Source organism: Cricetulus griseus, chromosome 2, assembly GCF_003668045.3.
Source record: "Cricetulus griseus strain 17A/GY chromosome 2, alternate assembly CriGri-PICRH-1.0, whole genome shotgun sequence".
NCBI classification, from domain to species: Eukaryota; Metazoa; Chordata; class Mammalia; order Rodentia; family Cricetidae; genus Cricetulus; species Cricetulus griseus.
In genome coordinates, this window is record NC_048595.1 from 164,883,452 (window position 1) to 164,902,241 (window position 18,790).

At 42.3% G+C, this 18,790-nt stretch overlaps 1 protein-coding gene across 5 annotated transcripts in view; it reads right to left on the reverse strand.

The window, feature by feature from the left end:
* Dym (dymeclin) overlaps positions 1–17,756 on the reverse strand; it is a 257,330-nt gene extending 239,574 nt beyond the window's left edge. For 2 of the 5 annotated variants that reach the window (XM_027397914.2, XM_035440052.1), the window contains exons 1-2: positions 17,619–17,756; positions 13,628–13,790 (exon numbers count right to left, since the gene is read on the reverse strand). The gene's annotated coding sequence lies outside the window, so the exon portion shown is untranslated. Of the gene's footprint in view, positions 1–13,627; positions 13,791–17,395; positions 17,533–17,618 lie in introns of those variants that run through there. The other 3 variants (XM_027397913.2, XM_027397915.2, XM_027397916.2) reach the window with 3 other exon arrangements.
* Positions 17,757–18,790: the final 1,034 nt, after the last annotated feature.

Below are 18,790 nucleotides of genomic sequence, written 5' to 3' on the forward strand. Positions count from 1 at the left end.
AGCCACAAAATCCCAAAGGAAGAAACGAGATTATAATCTATCCTAGCCATTATAGACATGAAAATGTCAGTCTATGCTTATCCCACATGTTAGGATGAACACAACTCTGGGGCTAGAGAGATGGTTCTGTAGTTACAAGCACTTGCTGCTCTATCTTAGGTACCGGAGTTCAGATCCCAGCTCACAAATGCCAGTAACTACAGCCCCAAGAAAACCAGCATCATTCAGTCTCTGAAGACATCTGCCCACACACGTGTGCATGCACTTACAAAGATTGCACTTGAGTGAAAAAATAAACATAAAAAAAAACATAACTCTGCCAAAAAAAATGTCTCAAAGCAAATTCCTAGTAATCCAGAATAGTCTGGAAGAAAGTTCTTTTATGAATAGGAAACAGTGCTAAAGAAACACAAGGTCTTGCAGTGCTCTCTGAGGGAGTGGAGCCTATCACAAATCAGAGCTCTCAATTGCAAAGAAATGACATCTCACTGTAAAGACACCCACAGACATAAGACAATCTAGCAAGGAAAAAGAAAAACAGACTAGCACAACTTCTCTGATACTGGCTAAAATATACGTTAAAATAAGTCAAAAGACATAAAGAGGGCCACAACATTTTTAATAAAGGGACGGAGTCATCAAGGAGATAAAACAAGGACCCAGGGATGGCTCAGTGGATAGAAGTTCTTGTTGTTCTTATAGGGAACCCAGGTTCTTTACCCAGCACCCACACTGTGGGGCAGTCACCTGCAACTCCACTTCCAGAGGCTCTGATACCCTCTTCTGGGCTCCACAGATATTGCAAGCACATAGTGCAGACACACATGCAAGCAAAACTCCATACACATAAAATAAAAATAAAAATCTTAACAAAAAAGAAACCACTGCAAATATGTTTCTTAAAAATTATTAAGCCAGGCGTTGGTGGCACATGCCTTTAGTCCCAGCACTCGGAAGACAGAGGCAGGTGGATCTCTGTCAGTTCGAGGCCAACCTGGTCTACAGAGCAAGTGCCAGGACAGGCTCCAAAGTTACACAGAGAAACCCTGTCTTGAAAAAACACAAAAGAGAGAGAGAGAAAGAGAGTAATTAGATCTCCCAACTTTACATACACACTCACACACACACATACACACACCAATGATGAACACAAAAATTCAGATCAGTTATGTTTTACTAATAGTGGGAAGCTTCAATACCCTGATAATCTTTATTTTTTAAGATTTTATTATTTATTATGTATACAACATTTTGTTTCCATGTATATCTGCACACCAGAAGAGGGCACCAGATCTCATAACGGATGGTTGTGAGCCACCATGTGGTTGCTGTGAACTGAACTCGGGACCTCTGGAAGAGCAGTCGGTGCTCTTAACCTCTGAGCCATCTCTCCAGCCCAACCCTGATAATCTTTAGGTGACTTAAAACAATAAAAAAAAAAAATCTCAGAATTAAATTACACCACAGATCACATGGACTTAACAGCTCACAGACTACCCATCCAACAGACATGGAATTCGCAGTCTTCTCCAAAATCCACCACATGCTAGTTCACAAAACAAGGCCTATCAAATGCAAAAGAACTAAAGTGAAGCTATAGAAAATACACAAATTTGTGGAGATTCAGCAACACACTAATGAATGATAACTGTGTCACTGAGATCAGAAGATAAATTTTAAAATTCATAGGATTAGGTGGATGAGATATCTCAGCAGGTAAAGAATATACACAATTTACCAAAGATAAACCAAGATGAGATAAGCAAATTAAACAGATCTGTAACCCCTAGTGAAATAAAAGCAACAATTAAAAGTCTTCCAACCACAAAAAAAGGCCATGATCAGATAGATTCAGCACAGAATTCTACCAGATCTCCAAAGAATTAACATTAATATTCCTTAAATTATTCCACAAAATAGAAACTAAAGGAACACTGCCCAATTTTTTTGCAACTCCCACAATAACCCTACCTAAAGCACACAAAGACCTCGCAAAGAAAGAAAATTACAGACCAATATCACTTTTGAACATGAACACAAAAATTCTCAATATAATACTTGCACACTGAATCCAAGAACACATTAAAAAGATATTATGCAGCATGATCAAAGTAGGCTTCATCCCAGAAATGCAGAGATGGTTCAATATACATAAATCAATAAATGTAACCTACCACAAACTGAAAAACAAAAACCATATGATCATCTCATTAAATGCAGAAAAGGTCTTTGACAAAATCCAACACCCTTTCATTATTAGTCTTGGAAAAACAACGGATACAAGGGACAGACCTCAACATAATAAACACTTAAATGATGGGAAAGTCAAAGCATTTCACTAAAATTGGGAACAAAACAAGACTGTTCACTCTCTTCACACCTAGTCAAGATAGTACATGAAGTCTTAGACTTATAAGACAACTGAAGGAAATCAAGGAGCTACAAATAGGAAAGGGAGGAGGCAATGCATCTTCATTTGCCGATGATATGATTTTATACATAAAAGACACTAGAAAATCCACCAGGAAACTTCTACAGCTGATGAACACTTTCAGCAGAGCACAGGATACAAAATTAACTCATAGAAATCATTTGCCTTCGTATGTAATATAAATGAACAATAGGCCAAGAATGAAATCAGGGAAAAATACCTTTCATAATAGCACAAATCAATCAATCAATAAAATGTTTTGAGATAACTCTAACAAAGAAATTGAAAGACTTGTATAATAAAAACGTTAAGACATTAAAAAGATATCAGAAGATGGAAAGATCCTCCAAGCTCATGGATGAGTAGGATTAATGTAGTGAAAATGACCATCCTATCAAAAGCAATCTATAGGTTCAATGAAATTCCCATGAAAATTCCAACATAATTCTTCAAAGAAATTGAAAGAACAATTTTCAGCTTCCTATGTAAACACACACACAAAAAAAAACTAGAATAGCTAAAGACACTCCTAAGTAATAAAAGAACTGCTGGGGTATCCATGGTTTAGAGTAGTTGTTGCTCTTGCAGAGGTCATGGATTCAACTCTCAGCATCTACATGTGGCTCACAATCATACTTAAGTCCAGTTCCTGGGGATCAAACCCCCTCCTCTGGCCTCCTCAGGCACCAGGCACACATGGTACACATACATACATGCTACCTGCAAAACACTCATCTATAAAAAACAAATCTTTAAGTTCACTATAAAGAGGTTGGCCTAGAAGTTACTATGTAGTTCAAGTTGGTCTCACCCTACATTCTGACGTTATCCTCATAAACATGGAGATAACAGGTGTAAAACACCATACCTGGCTTCATGTGATTTTTTTTTTTTTTGTGTGTGTGTGTGTAGGGGCCTTTTGTTTTGTGTTTTTGTTGTTTCCAGTTTCATGTGTTTTTTTTTAATATGTTATTTTTTTTACATGTAGAGGTGTTTTGCCTGTGTGTATTGTCTGTGCATCACCTGCATGTAGTACCCACAGGAGCCAGAAGAGAGCATTGGATCCTCTGAAACTAAAGTTTAAAAGCTGAGCCACTTCTTCATCCCCCTGTTTGCATTTTAAAGACAGGATTTTATGTAGTTCAGGCTGGCCTTGAACTTGTTATTTAGCCAAAGATCGCTTCTGAACTCCTGATCTTCCTAATACTGCATTCCATGTGCTAGGATTTCAGGGTGCACCACCACACCTAGCTTTCAAATAGCCAGTTCTGCTTACTTCTGACTGTCATCATATTAGTGACATGGCTAAGCTGGTAACACAAAGAGTGGGGAAACAGCAGCAGGGTGGTGACAACAGCTGTTGTGGCAATAACAAGAGAGGTGGCCTAGAGCAGCTGGGGCAAAAACAGGGAGCAGAGAGGCTTCAAAGAGCTAAAGCTAAGAGATTATATGCCCTAGTCCATAGAAGGGTTTCATGGAGCTGCCAAACCTGAGGGGTCAAGGGTCTGAGCTACTTTAGGCCCATAAACTATACCTCTGTCTCACAGACTGAAAAGCCCGAGAACTGTAAGAACTGCAGCTACAGGGCCGAGATCTCAGGACAGAGGCCTGCTCAGGAACCCTAAAATAGACAATGCCACCTGCAGTTGCTGGCTACTGCCACCACTCCTAGCTGCTAAAGGTCAAGGATTATAATAGCTGCCAAGTACCAAGGCTACTGATGCTTAAAACTCAGAGTGAGGCCAGGCAGTGGCTCACGCCTTTCAGAGCTACGATCATGCATGGAGTAAAGCGCACCATCTCAACACACACGAAACAGATTCCTTCTCTGCCAACACCACTTTCCTATCACCTCCTCGTCCCTCCCCTCAAGCTCCTGTTATGTAAAGAGGAGCTTGAAATGGCATATTCCTGTATTATATAAAACTCATCTGCCTAGGTAGATTACTCCTGAGAGCCACAAGTCAAGCCTTTTTTTTCTTTTTCCTTATCCCTAATTAACCTCCGGCACATCGCTAAAACAAAGTACTGAAAAGGTGCTTGCTGAAATAGCCATGGTCCAAGTTAATAAACACATGCAAAGACCTTCAACCTAAAACAAGGGTAAAATACAGTATTTAAAACAACAAAGTGGGGCTGGAGAGATGACTCAGCAGTTAAGAGTTCTTCCAGAGGACCTGAGTTCGGTTCCCAGCACCCAGGTCTGAAGGCTCACAACCAGCTGCTGACTCCACCGTTAAGGAATACAATGCCCTTTTCCTGGCCTCTGCAGGCACACACAGGTAGCATGCATTCACACAGGCAGACACATCTGTAAGTAAAAATTGTAAAGATAAATCTAAAAACTTAAAATGTTTTAAAGTACCATTTTTATCCATCAGTGCAGTAAAGGCTTACAAACTGCTAACAATGTGAGGACTCTAATAGGTCATTCCAATTTTTTTTCTTTAGTATATGTGCTGCTGAAGCAAGCCTGAAAACTCTACAAAGTCAGCAGAGCATCTCTGGCAGAGATTCACTGAGTCAATGAATACAGGCGTGTTCACGATAAGTGCTCACAGTATGACGGCAGCATTATCATCCAAAACTCCCATGAGGCAAGGGGAGTGACTGCAGAAACAAGTCTCTCTCCCTAATCCTCATCAGGTGTCTAGGCTCAAAGGATGGACAGGCTCCCTTCAAGGATCACACTGCCACCCCATGAAGACATGGACCTTCTTTACCCTGGAGTCATGGGATTCAATACCAACCAATGTGATATCAACATAAGGCAGCCTTTCTGGCTCACTTGGCCCTACACAATGCATCCCTGTACTTCCAAATGAAGAGAATTAAGCCCACTAACACCTACTCATGTCAACTAAGTTCTAGAAATCTAATAAAAGGGGCTATACTCCGTGCTTCCTCTTGCCTTTGATTCTACCTGCCTACTCCAACATGGTACCCAAAAGGAAGCTAGGAAACAAGACTTCTCCCCAGCCCTGCTCACTACAGAGGAAGCACAAATCTAAGATGAGGGGAAATGGATGCCAATGCTGGGGATTTATGTACATGTAGAATGAGAACCTAGTGGATGAGGCAGAGCAAAGGACAGAGGGACAGTCACATTCTCTGACACCTAGTATTTTCATGCATTTATTTATCTTTTACCTTCCAACAGATCAGCTTCATAAAGAAAGGGCTTTCTATCCTCACTCTAAAAAACCTACCTCACAGATAAACGGACAAATGTTGACAACTTGTATGGATGCCCATGTCCATCGCACCATTGTTTATAACAAAACCTAAACAGTTTACACAAATAGGGGATAAATTACACTGTAGAATCAGCATGCAATAAAGCACTCTGAAAAGAAGTTAGATCTTAAATGTGTAAAGATGTGAAGACATTCTGTGGTGGCTGGAATAGGAATGGCCCCATAGGCTCATATATTTGAATGCTAAGACAACAGAGTGTGGCACTATTTGAAAGGATTAAAAGGTGAGGTCTTCAACAAGAGTATGTGTGTTTCAAAAGCCCATGCCAGACCCAGTCAGTCAGTCAGTCAGTGAGTCTGTGAGTCTGCGAGTCTGTCTGTCTGTCTGTCTCTGCCTATGGATGAAGATGCAGAACTCTTGGCTACTTCTCTAGCACCATGTCTGCCCACAAGCCAACATGCTCCTTACCGTGATGACAATGAACTAACCTCTGAAACTGTAGGCAAGCCCACAATTAAATGCTTTCTTTTATAAGAGTTATCTTGGTCATGATGTCTCTTCACAACAACAGAACAATGACTAAGACAGAAGTTGGTACCAGGGACTGGGGTATTGCTATATGGCAGGCCTGGCCATGCTGTTTGTTAGAGGAATATGGACAACTTGGGGACTTTGGACCAGAAAAGCAGCTAGAAGCTTTCTTTAAGCAGGGCTTAGTGGCCATCCTAGTAAAAGCTCGGAAGACAATGCTGAGAACAATTTGAACCGTGGGGGTCCTGCTCAAGCAGTTTCTGGGGAAAGAATATTAGTGAGTGGCCTACAGACCATTTTTGTGATATTTTGGCAAGAAATATGGCTGCCTTTTGCCTTGTCTTAAAAACCAAAGGTTAAATTGAAGAGTTTGGGGTTAATGGCTTTGGCAGAGATTTCAAGGTAGCCTAGTAGTGACTAAGTCCTATGATTACTAGTAACCACTCTTTTGCAGATAGATAATGAAAAGGAGGAAGCTGGACTTTTCACTCTCTGTCTACATAGGATGAGAACCACTGCTTTCGAGTCAAGGATATAAAAAGGGGGTTGTAGGACCCCTCCCCAAGGCTAAGAAAAGCCTCTGAAGCCAGGCATGTGTCAGGAGTGTCCCTGCTTGGAGGCCTCGAGAGGACACTGAGTCAAAGTGTAAGGATGAAACCCAGATTGTATTGAGACTCTAAGATGTTAGAGATGCCAGAGCATGAGACATCTACCAAAGAGAGCTGCTAACAGGGAAGACCAGTTAGAGAGAGAGAAGTGTGTTGCAGTCAACAAAATCTAAAGGAGTCGGAGATCTGAAGAGCATTTTGGCATCTGATATGAATATACAGAGTTTGGAGTTTGCTCAGTGGGTTTTTGGTCTTGCTGTGGTCCAGTATTTCCTCACTATGTTCCCTTTCCTCCAATTCATACCATGGGACCCTGGGAAGATTACAGAAATGTAGACAAAGCACCATGGAATCCAAACAGGGTACAGGGCTGCCTGTGGGACATTGTCCATGGGATCAGAAGCTGACTGAAAGGACCTGGGACTCTAAGGCCAAGGATGAGGAGGGTAATAAGGTAGAGGATAAATGCAGGGAGATAAAGCCTGCTTACTACACAGTTACATAATAGGTTTCCCAGCCTCTAAGGCAGGGGATTGGAAGATTCAATGCCAGAGAATCTAAATGGCAACCCAGAACCCAAGGATCATTAGTATTCTTTCCCCCAGCAGGCTTTAGCAACTGCTTACCCCCTTACAGTAATGCTTATCACTCCTCTAACATGGGCAGGCATGGTGGCTCATGCCTTTATTCCCAGCATTCAAGAGACAGAGGCAGGCAGACCTCTGGTGAGTTCAAGGTCAGCCTGGCCTACAGAGCTAGTTCCAGGACGGCCAGAGCTGTTACACAGCAAAACCCTGTCTCAAGTAAAAAGAAAAAAAAGAAAAGAAAAGAAAAGAAAAGCCTCTAATATGAAATAGAGATGCCAAAACAAACCAGGGAAGGGACTCATAGGAAGCAGCTCGTTCGAAGAAAATTTAAGTTAATATGCTCCAAGAGATAATAAAGCTGTGCAGTTGCAGTAATAGCAGGAAACTTCATTTAGCACCCACTATGTCCCTTAGGCCCTATGCTGCACTTCACATGCACGATTCCTTCACTCTTCAATATCCATCAAGGTAGGGCTGACTCTCACTGTTAGCTCACAGATGGCAAATGGTGGGGCTAGGATCAAATCTAGCCAGCTACCTGAATAACAATTTTTAAGTGGCTACCAAAAATTAATGAATACTTTTATGGCATGGAATTAAAATTTCAGTGCCCATAAGTAAAGTCTCATTACAACACTTTGCTTACGAAGCTTTTCCTGTCACCCACACGCAATGCCCTAGTCCCTTTCTGCTGCTACTCAACACAGCACAAACTTCCATGATGCACATACCCCAACAGCACTTCAGGCCCAGGCATGCCTGTAAGTCCAGCACATGGGAGACTGAGGCAGGAGGACTGCTTCAAGTTTGAGGCCAGGCTTGGACATACTGAGCCCCTAACTCTGGATATACAGAGCCCCTGTTATGCTTATAAAATGAGACTGTCTCACAAACACAAAAAAGGAAAGGAAACAGACTCCAAATTCATACACCTCTTCAAAATTCTTTTTTTTTTTTTTTAAGATTTTATGAATTATGTATACAAAGTTCTGCCTGCATGTATGCCTGCCGGCTGGAAGAGGGCACCAGATCTCGCTGGTGGTTGTGAGCCACCATGTGGTTCCTGGGAATTGAACTCAGGACCTCTGAAAGAGCAGTCAGTGCTCTTAACCTCTGAGCCATCTCTCCAGCCCCTTCAAAATTCTTTTAACGTTGTATCTTTATTATTTTAACTATGCATACATGTACATGCTTGCACATGTGTGGGTGTGGACACACGAGTACAGGTGCCTGTGGAGGCCAGAGGTGTAAGAACTTCTAAAGTTATGGGCAATTTGTAAGCCTCCCAGTGTGGGTTCTGAGAATCGAACTGATGTCCTCTGCAAAAGAAGTGTAGGCTCTTAACTGAGGAGCCATCTCTCTAGCCCCTTTAATATTTTTTTAAATTTTACTTATGTGCACGGTGTGTGAGTGTATGTCAAATATGTCAGAAGTGTCAGAATCCTTTGGAACTAAAGTTACAGGCACTTGTGAGCTGCCAATATGATACTGGTATATGAACTTGGGTCCTCAAGAAGAGGTAGAAGTGGTTGGACATGATGGCACATGCTTTCAATCCCAACACTCAGGAGTCAGAGGCACAAAGATCTCTGTGAGTTCGAGGCCAGCCTGATTTACAGAGAGTTCCAAGATAGCCAGGGCTACACAGTGAGACTCTGTCTCAAATGGAAAACAAACAAACAAACTAACTAACTAAAAGCGCTCTTAAAGGCTGAGCTGTCCCTCCTCCCAACACCATCTTCTATCTCACTTTATGTCAGGCATTTAATTGTTATTAGCACTGTAGCTATGCCAGAAGAATGCAACACAGGAAGCCTCGGCAGACCAACCATTCATTGTAATACCCTCACCTGCACTACCACAGCTCTCAGTAGGGAGAAAAAGGATCAGGCAAATTAGAACATTTCAAAGAAAGCACCTCATCACTCACAATGTCTTCCCAAAAATAACAAGGGAAAATGAGGCCACAACCAAATTAGATCTCAAAATGGTTTATTTGATTACCCAGTAAAGAAAGACATTTATTGGATTACAGAAGCCAAGAACTGTGTCCAGAGAAAAATTTAATATTTGACTTAAATTTAATATTTAAAGTGAAAACAGTTACTCAAAAAAAAAAAAACAGTTTGTGTGGAATAGTGATAGCTGTGAATATTTTAAAAAACTTCAGGAAATATTAACTTGGGCTGGTGAGGTGGCTCAGTGGGTAAAGGTGCTTGCTACTAAACCTGATGGACAGAGTGCAGTACCTGGAACCCATAGGGCAGGAGGGAACTGACTATTGCAAGGTGCCCTGACCTCCACAAGCACACGTAGATCAAAAGCTAGATAAAAGGAAGGAAAAGGGAAGGCAGCTGGGTAGTGGTGGCTCAAGCCTTTAATCCCATCACTTGGGAGACAGAGGTAGATGGATCTATGTGAGTTCGAGACCAGCCTGGTCTACAAGACCTAGTTCCAGAACAGCTCCAAAGTCACAGAGAAACCCTGCCTCAAAAAACCAAAAAAAAAAAAAAAAAAAGGAAAGGAAAGGAAAGCCAAACTGCAGTGGGATCTGTAAAGATGTGTAACGACTGACGGTGGATACTGGTGAAGCAAAAAGAATACCTGAACAAGTTACAGACCCTGAAAAGATACAGAGTCTTGATATTACATCTTAATGACTTGAGCCTAGCATAAGAAGGCCCCAAGTGCTTTATAGAAAACCCCTATCAATGTACAGTCACCACTCCAGCCTCCAGTACTAGCAATTCTTTACTATCAATAATAATAATATTATAATAACAATAATGGGCTGGAGAGATGGCTCAGTGGCTAAGAACACTTGCTCTTGCAGAGGACCTCAGCTCACTTCCCAGAATACACATGGTAGCTCACAACAGTCCATAACTCCAGTTCCAGGAGGATGTAACAACCTCTTCTGATCTCTGTAGGCACCAGGCACATACATGGTGTACAAACATACCTGCAAGCAAAACACTCAGATACATAAAATAAAAAAATAAATAAATCTGAAAAGAAATTTTAATAATAAAAGTCCTCTTTTTTTTTTCTTTTTTTTTTTCTTTTTTTTTTTTTTTTTGAGACAGGATTGCCAGACTGACCTCAAGGTCAATCCTCCTACCTCAGCCTCCTGAGTGCTGGGATTACAATCATGCACTACCATACTACTTTTGGAAAAAAAAAAAAAAATGTCCTTAAGACAGGGTCTCACATAGCCCAAGCTGAGTTCAAACTTGCTAGACCCATAACGATGGCCTTGAACTTCTGACACTCCTGCCTCTACCTGCCTCTCAAGTGCTGAGATGACAGGCATGTGACATGGCTTCCAGGTTATAAAACACTAATGACAGAATCAGCACCTCCTCTATGCTAAACAACCACGATAACAACTCTACATCCTCAACTCTTAGTATTGCATTTTAAATTTCAATAAAAACTTAGAGACATTCTTCTCTCTTAGTATAGAAGTACCTAAAAAGTATCTTTCGTTTTGCCTCTCAGCCCACAAACCCTAAAACATTTACAATACCTACCAATTCTTGACAAAAAAAAAAAAGAAAGAAAAAACGAAACAAAACTAAAGCAAAGCAAAGAGTGCTTAACTAGTTTACCTAAAATTACAGACCATAAAGTGGCAAATGAGATGTTAAACCCAAGCAGGTAAAGTGCAAAATGCATTCTATTTTAACCCCTACAACCATCATGTTCTCTTTACAATACATTGTTTCATGAACCAAGTACCCATCAAAAAAGAAAACAATAGCCGGACATCTAAATGATTGATTATAGATTGGGTGGTTGGTCTAAGTATCTCCATCTCACTCTCTAGCCAACATAAGGTAAACGTTAGTACCGTTTCACAGATAACAAAATTTAAAGTCAAAAGGGTTGACTATCTAGGTGTGGCAGCACATACCTACATTTCCAGCTCTCAGGAGACCGAGACAGGAGGATCTCTTCTGGAGTTAAGGTCAGTCTTCTAGACTGCATTGTGAGTTCAAGACCAGCTTAGACAACAAATTAAGACCCCCATCTCAAGGGGTAAGTGGTTAATAACATACCAAAGCAAACAAATGACAGAACTGGGGTTCAAATTTAGAGGAGTTGTGAGTATATAGATTAACCTAGAGGTGACAAACAGAAAAACTACTTACAAAGCAAGGTGAAAGCGGCTAACTGCCTACAGCCTCTCCAGCCCTTCCATCTGTTTGCCAGAAGAAATTTCCTTTCTAACTAGATATATTCTTGTCTAAATAAAAAAATACATTAGCGTCTCCTTCTAAGTAGACAGTCACTTCTTGGCACTCCTCACACCCTGCTGCTTGGATATTTTAGTTACAACTCCACCCATCCTCCCGGACCCAAAAATGAAGGTCTATGTCCTAGGAATGATGAAGAAATCATTAGGCCCCAAGACAATGGACTGGACTGCCATACCTCCTACGGTGTACCTCCAGACTCCTGTCCTATGAGAGACACATTAGTAACATGTTGAAGTCACTATGCTCCAGGTCTGTAACTAAATCCTAATCCTAACAGATACAGGAAGCTTTGAAGGATAAGAAAAAGGTGGAGGACTGATTGCCTGAGATATTTGAGAGAAAGAGTGGTCAAAATTGTCTCTCATCCAAGTACTAACCAGACCCAACCCTGTTTAGCTTCTGAAATCAGCCAAGATTGGATGCATTTAGGGTGTTATGGCCATAGACAAGTTTTCAAGATTGTAATCTCAGAACTGGGGAGGCTGAGGCAGCTGTGCAAAATCAGGGCAAGGTTTTGCTACACAGTGAACACATGTTCCTGGAAAAAATAAAATAAAATTTAATGACAAACTCACCCCAACAAGAAATGTATTATCAGGAGTACTGCAGAGATGACTCAGTGGTTAACAACACTGGCTGTTCTTCCAGAGGACCTGGGTTCTTTTCCCAGCACCCACATGGCAGCTCACAACCCTCTATAATCAGGTCCAGGGGATCTGCTGCCCTCTTCTGGCCTCTGCATGCACTACATGCTCATGGTACATACACATGCAGACTAAACTCCATACACAGTAAATAAAAATAAAATCTAAAATGAAAATTTTTTAAAGAAATATGCTATCATAGTCAGGTAGTGGTGGCACATACCTTTAATCCCAGCACTTGGGAGGCAGAGGCAGGTGGATCTCAGTGAGTTTGAGACCGGCCTGGTCTACCAAGCAAGTGCCAAGACAGCCAGGACTGTTACACAGAGAAATCCTGTCTCAAAAAAACAATGACTGAATGAATGAAGGAGGGAGAAAGGAAGAGAGAAAGAGAGACAGACAGAGAGAGAGAGAGAGAGAGAAAGAGAGAGAGAGAGAGAGAGAGAGAGAGAGAGAGAAGGAATCATATGACAAAGGAAAGATTTGACAGTCAGTACAATTTTGAAAAAATTTGATAAAAACTAGCAGGACATGGGGCACACAACTTTAGTTCCAGCATTTGGGAGGCATTGGCATAAAAATCTCTATGAGTTCAAGGCCAAGCTGGTCTATATCCAGGCCAGCTGGAGCTACACAGTAAGACTGTCTCAAAAATATTTATTATTATTATTATTATTATTATTATTATTATTATTATTATTGTAAAAACTTCAAAAATCTAAAAGGAAAGAAAAGACTAAGCCTTCTGGTAAAGAAGATAGTCATTCCCAATATATAGTCATTCCCAATTCTCTTGATTAGTTTAGTGTAGAAATAAATAATATAAAGTACAGCCAGTGCTCTTAACCGCTGAACCATCTCTCCAGCCCCAGAAACAAGTAATATAAAGAAATATATTTCTTTATATTACATACAAACTATTTACCAGCACATTAAATCCAGAAAATTAAGCTCTACTTTAAAAATAGATTATCAAGGGCAGTGGTGGCACACACCTTTAATCCCAGCACTCAGCAGGTGGAGCCCTTCATTCAAGTCCAGCATGGTCTACAAAGTGAGTTCCAGGACAACCAGGGTTTCACAGAGGGTTCCTGTCTCCAAACCCTGGCCCCCAAAAAAATTACTAGAGAAAATAAGCTTGAAGACAAGAACAGATGTTCATAATTGCCATTGCCTCCCTGTTAAAAGATACACTAAGGTATGTCACCATTAGAGAGCCAGGTGCTTCACCCAAGGACAGGACACTTCCACAACTCATTAGCAATGAGCACACTAGAGGAGTTCCACAAATCCTCTCCACCTCTGTCCCAGGAAGGAGAGGAGCAACTGCCACCTTGTCACTCTGCTTTCTGGCCACAGCACTCACCCATGTACAGCTGAGTCATAGCACTTAAGAAAGAACTTCAAGTCCAAATGTCCCAGCAGCTCAGTCTAACTGCAAATATTCTCTCACTCTGCAAGAGCCTTCTTTTCCTGTTGAATTAAGGGTGTCTTGGAGAATCCTTGTCTTCTCACCTTGTACGTGAAAACTAGCACCACCACAGAGAAAGAGAGAGAGAGAGAAAGAGAGAGTTCTGATTATAAGTATATAGCATTTTAAAAACATAAATATGAAAGAGACCAATATGAATAGCCTGGACTATGTAGTCAAACCCTATTAGGGAAGGAGAGGTGGGGACAAGAGGAAAGGAAGGAAGAGAGGAGAAGGAATGAGGAAGGAGAAACGTCACATGGTGTTAGATTGCTTTATGCTTACTCACTTTTCAAGCTCCTGTTTACCACAGTGACACTGCATGTGCCACAGGTACTTCTCAGGACTTGTTTACAGACACTGAAAAGCCAAAGGCAAGCACTTTCTCTGCTCTAGCCAGCCCATCCTCTGCATCCTGACAGAAAGACTGTACTCTTACTGCATTTGTAGCAAAGAAAGTAACTCAATTTCTTAAATCTCAGCAAAACATCCCAAAGCATGCTGAGAATGGCAGGATAACAGCCTCCAAAGACACCCACATTTCATCTGTATAACTCAAGATAATGTTACCTCGGGCTGGAGAGATGGCTCAGAGGTTAAGAGCACCGACTGCTCTTCCAGAGGTCATGAGTTCAATTCCCAGCAACCACATGGTGGCTCACAACCATCCCTTATGAGATCTGGTGCCCTCTTCTGGTGTGCAGATATACATGGAAGCAGAATGTTGTATACATAATAAATAAATAAAATCTTTAAAAAAAAAAAGATAATGTTACCTCCAAAAGGGACGGCCATAAAAGCAGGCGTTGGTAGTGCATGCCTTTAATCCCAGCACTCGGAGGCAGAGGCAGGTGGATCTCTGTGAGTTCAAAGCCAGCCTAGTCTCCAGAGCAAGAGCCAGGATAGGCTCCAAAGCTACACAGAGAAATCCTGTCTCAAAAAAAAAAAAAAAAAAAAAAAAAGCAGGCATGGCGGCTCAAGCCTGCAACCCAGCACTTCGGAGGCTGAGGTATAAGACTTTTTTTTTTTTTTTTTTTAGTCCAAGGGAAGTAGGGAAACTTCAAAGATGTAACTGAATTAAGGACAAAGAAAGTGGAATCTGGAATCTGGGAAGAAGCTCAGCCAGCCAAATACTTATCACACAGACACAACTGATCTCACATCCCGACCCTCATGTAAAAATCAATAGTAACAATAGTAATCTTTTTAAAAACAGTCAACACTAAGTGAAATTAACCTGGGTTATCCACATAAAACTGATCCATCACCTGGATCCTTATGTGAAGGAGTTGCCTTTAACCCCAGCACTCGGGAAACAGAGGCAGATGGACCTCTGTGTGAGTTCTAGGACAGCCAGGGGTACAGAGAGAAACCCTGTCTTACAGAAAACAAAAACAAAAAAAATAAAAACAAAACAAAACCAGAAGGAAACAAACAAAACAAAAGATAGCCAATGTCACAATATTTCATTGTTTTACAAAGAATGAGACATACTGACTGATAAAAGTGGAACTGAAGGATATAGCAGGAGCTACTGGAAAAGCAAGGAGACACTTTATGGTTTTTTGTTATTTGAGGGAATAGGGGTTTATTCTGAAGCCATTTTGAGTGACCAAGGCCTGAGAACACAGACTCAGATCACCCCAAACTCCATGTTCCAATGTGGAACGATATCACTGTATTTCATCAAGTGAACATGGCTGTGTTTGTACTGCTCAGTCCCTATCAGATGACTACCAAGGATAGTAGGCTCCAGCTCTCACCCAGCCCAGTGCCCCCTTGCAGTGCACTCAATAAACTATTCTTCTACAAAAGTAAACAAAAGCCAGGTGGTGGTGGCCCACGCCTTTAATCCTAGCAGAGGCAGGTGGATCTCTGTGAGTTCGAGACCAGCCTGGTCTATAAGAGCTGGAACTAGCTCCAGGACAGCCTCGAAAGCCACAGAGAAACCCTGTCTCGAAAAACCAAAAAAAAAAAAAAAAAAAGTAAACAAAATCAAAAAAGATTCGAATTTTTAAAATAAAGAACTCCTAGATACTAATGGCATTGAGAAGTTAATATTTTAAGTATGCTGGTAGTGTTATATCGATATTAAAAGAAGAGTAATGGACATCAATCTCCAGCAGGTATTACTGAAGTGCTATACTTATGATTACTTTAATATAATATATTATATTATAATATAATATGAGGGAGAACATGGGTAGGAAGACAGATGGAACTAAACTGGCAGTTTTATAGCTGGTAATGGTATGTTAGAATACATTATCTTAGTTCAATATTTGTTCTTTTTTTCTTCCTCATGATGCTGAAGATCAAACCCAGGGCCTTGTGCATGCCAGGCAATGCTTCTATCGCTGAGTTATACAACTCCATTGGTTCTCAACTTGTGGGTCACAACCCCTTTGGGGGGCTAAATGACCCTTTCACAGAAATCACCTAAGACCATTAGAAAACAAAGACATTTCCATTATGATTCGTAACAGTAGCAAAATTACAGTTATGAAGTAGCAGTGATCACGGTTGGGGGGGTCACCACAACATGAGGAACTGCATTAAAGGGTTGAAGCATTAAAAAAGTTGAGACCCACTGCTCTACTTTTGTCTGAACCTATCCACAAAGCAAAAAGACCTTGACCAAAACAAACAATAATGACTGCTTGACATACATGCTATAACACAAACTTCTTTTTGTTTTTTTCCAGACAGAGTTTCTCTATGTAGCGCTGAATGCCCTGGAACTCACAGAGATCCACCTGTCTCTGCCTCCCAGTGCTGGACTAAAAGGCATGCGCCACCACCACACAGACTTCTCAATAGCTCAATCCCCTTCCTATTAACTTTGTCCTATGTCAATTCTCTGTGCAACTGTTGTTTTCATCAATCATACTTTAGTCTCAACTCTTTCTGCCCTACATCCTAACTTTATAAGCTTAATCCAGCCCCCCAACCTCTACAAAGCCAGTTCTTCAACTTCCAATAAGGATATTCATCCTCGCCCAGTTTCTCTGAGTTGCCAAGAGGACTATTCAAAATGAAAACTCCAGAGCAGGACAGTCGTTCTAGAAACCCATGAACTCCATACTCTGCAGCTACCATTCACCTATTTGACAGACTCGATTGAGCCGGCAGCTCAGGCACAGGATCTGGCTCTGGTAAGGCTACACGCTTCCCCACCACCTCCACTCCCATTTTCTCATCATCCTGCCCAGCACCTCCTCTCTAGACCTTCAAGGATCCCACTTCCTCTGTCCCCAGTCAGTCTTTGCTAGCCCTACTACGGTCATCCCTTCGCGGCTGTTTAGTACTTTCTTCCCCCTGCTTTATCACTCCACTTCCCTCAAACCCCACTTTGGCCCCTTTTCACTTTCAGTTAACACCCAATGACTCAAGCAAATCCGACAAGGCAGAAAATAGACTGATGGTTTCAGGGCGTGAAGGAGGGAATAGGAACGACTGCTAATGGGTACAGATCTCTTTCGAGGAGGTGAAAAATGTTGTGGGATTGCTGTAAGACTAAAAGCTAGTGAGCTGTACTTCGGTAGCACTTCCAAAGCATGCATTTTATAGTAGAGAATGATATCGCCAATAAAAATGTGGGTGTCAGACGCGCAACACTCTACTGCTAGCCCTGCCCATCACACGCCCATTTGTCCAGCCAACCTCGGAGAGTGTCCGGAAGCTCCCGTCGTTCCGGCAACCCTTGGGTCCCCGCGGGCCGGCCAGGGGTCCAGTTCACTTGGTTCTGCACACCCGGGTGCCGAGGGGCCTCCGAGCTCAGCGCAGCCCGGGGCGGCCCAACCTTCGGGGGCCGCAGCCCTCCGGCGCGCGGACGGTCACCTCCGTCTCAGTCCCCGCGGGGCGGTGCCGCGCCAGGGAAGCCCACCTGTGTCAGCGGCGCGGACTGCCCTTTCCAGCCGCGGCGGGCGGGCAGCAGGGAAGCGGGAGCGCGGGCGCACAGCGGCCCGAGTGTGCACGCCGCCTCAGGCCTCCATGGTTCCGCCGCTCAGCGGCTCCGGCTCCGGCTGCGCTCTGGCCCCAGAGATGTCGGTACAGAGACGCGGGGGGTACGGTGAGAAGTGGGAAGCGGCTGAGGACGCTCGGCTAGGGACTGAACGGCCGGGCGCGCGCCAGCACCAGGCGGTCCCGTGGCACGCCGGCCGCGTGGGCTTCTGGGAAATGTAGTCCTGCTGGCTGTCCATCCTCCTAGCGTCTCCCAGGCAACCATATAGCCACGTGGCAAAGTGTAGACGCCTCAAACTCTAGGTTCCTGGGAGCGAGAGTGCCTGTACTGGTAATTTAGTTGAGATTAAGGCCCCGGTTAAATCCTGCTGGATAACCACGCCAACGTCGAACAAATCTTTTGCAGGCTCTGAAGAACTGAAAAATAAAATATTTTTTAACAGAAAGATCTAGACCCTTAGCAATATAATCAAGACGGGTCCCACCAGAATGAAAATCAATATTGTGTGGTGCCTAAAGTATATTTGCCTGAGTAGCTAACGGAAGATTGTTCAGAATTCAGGGCCAGCATGGGCTGCACAGTGAATGACAAGCCAGCCACAGCTACATAGCAAGACCCTGTCTCAAAACAAAACAAAATAGTATGGAACTTGAGCCTGTAATCCCAGTACTTGAATGATGGAGGCCATTCTGCTATATAAAGAGGCCAGCCAGGTTACATGAGACACTGTCTTATAGAAAAATATGGTATTTTAAGTCATGACCTGAGGACACCAAATTAACACCCTTGAGTATTTACCTCTCCTCATCTGAAATACGTACATAATTGCAGCCATTACAGTAATAACCATTCACATTATGGACTGTTTCCTATGTGCTATTCGCCGATATTTTTAGTTTTCTAAACAACTCTATGAAAAAGCTATCACTATTACTTCCATTATATAATCACCATGTGTCAACATTCTCTGTAAAGTGCTGCGCAAATATTAGACTTTAGTTTTTCATCTATTTATTTATTGGGAGGAGTAAGTGCATGCCCTGGCACAAGTGTGGAGAATGGAGGACAACTTATGGGAGTTGATTTTCTCCTGC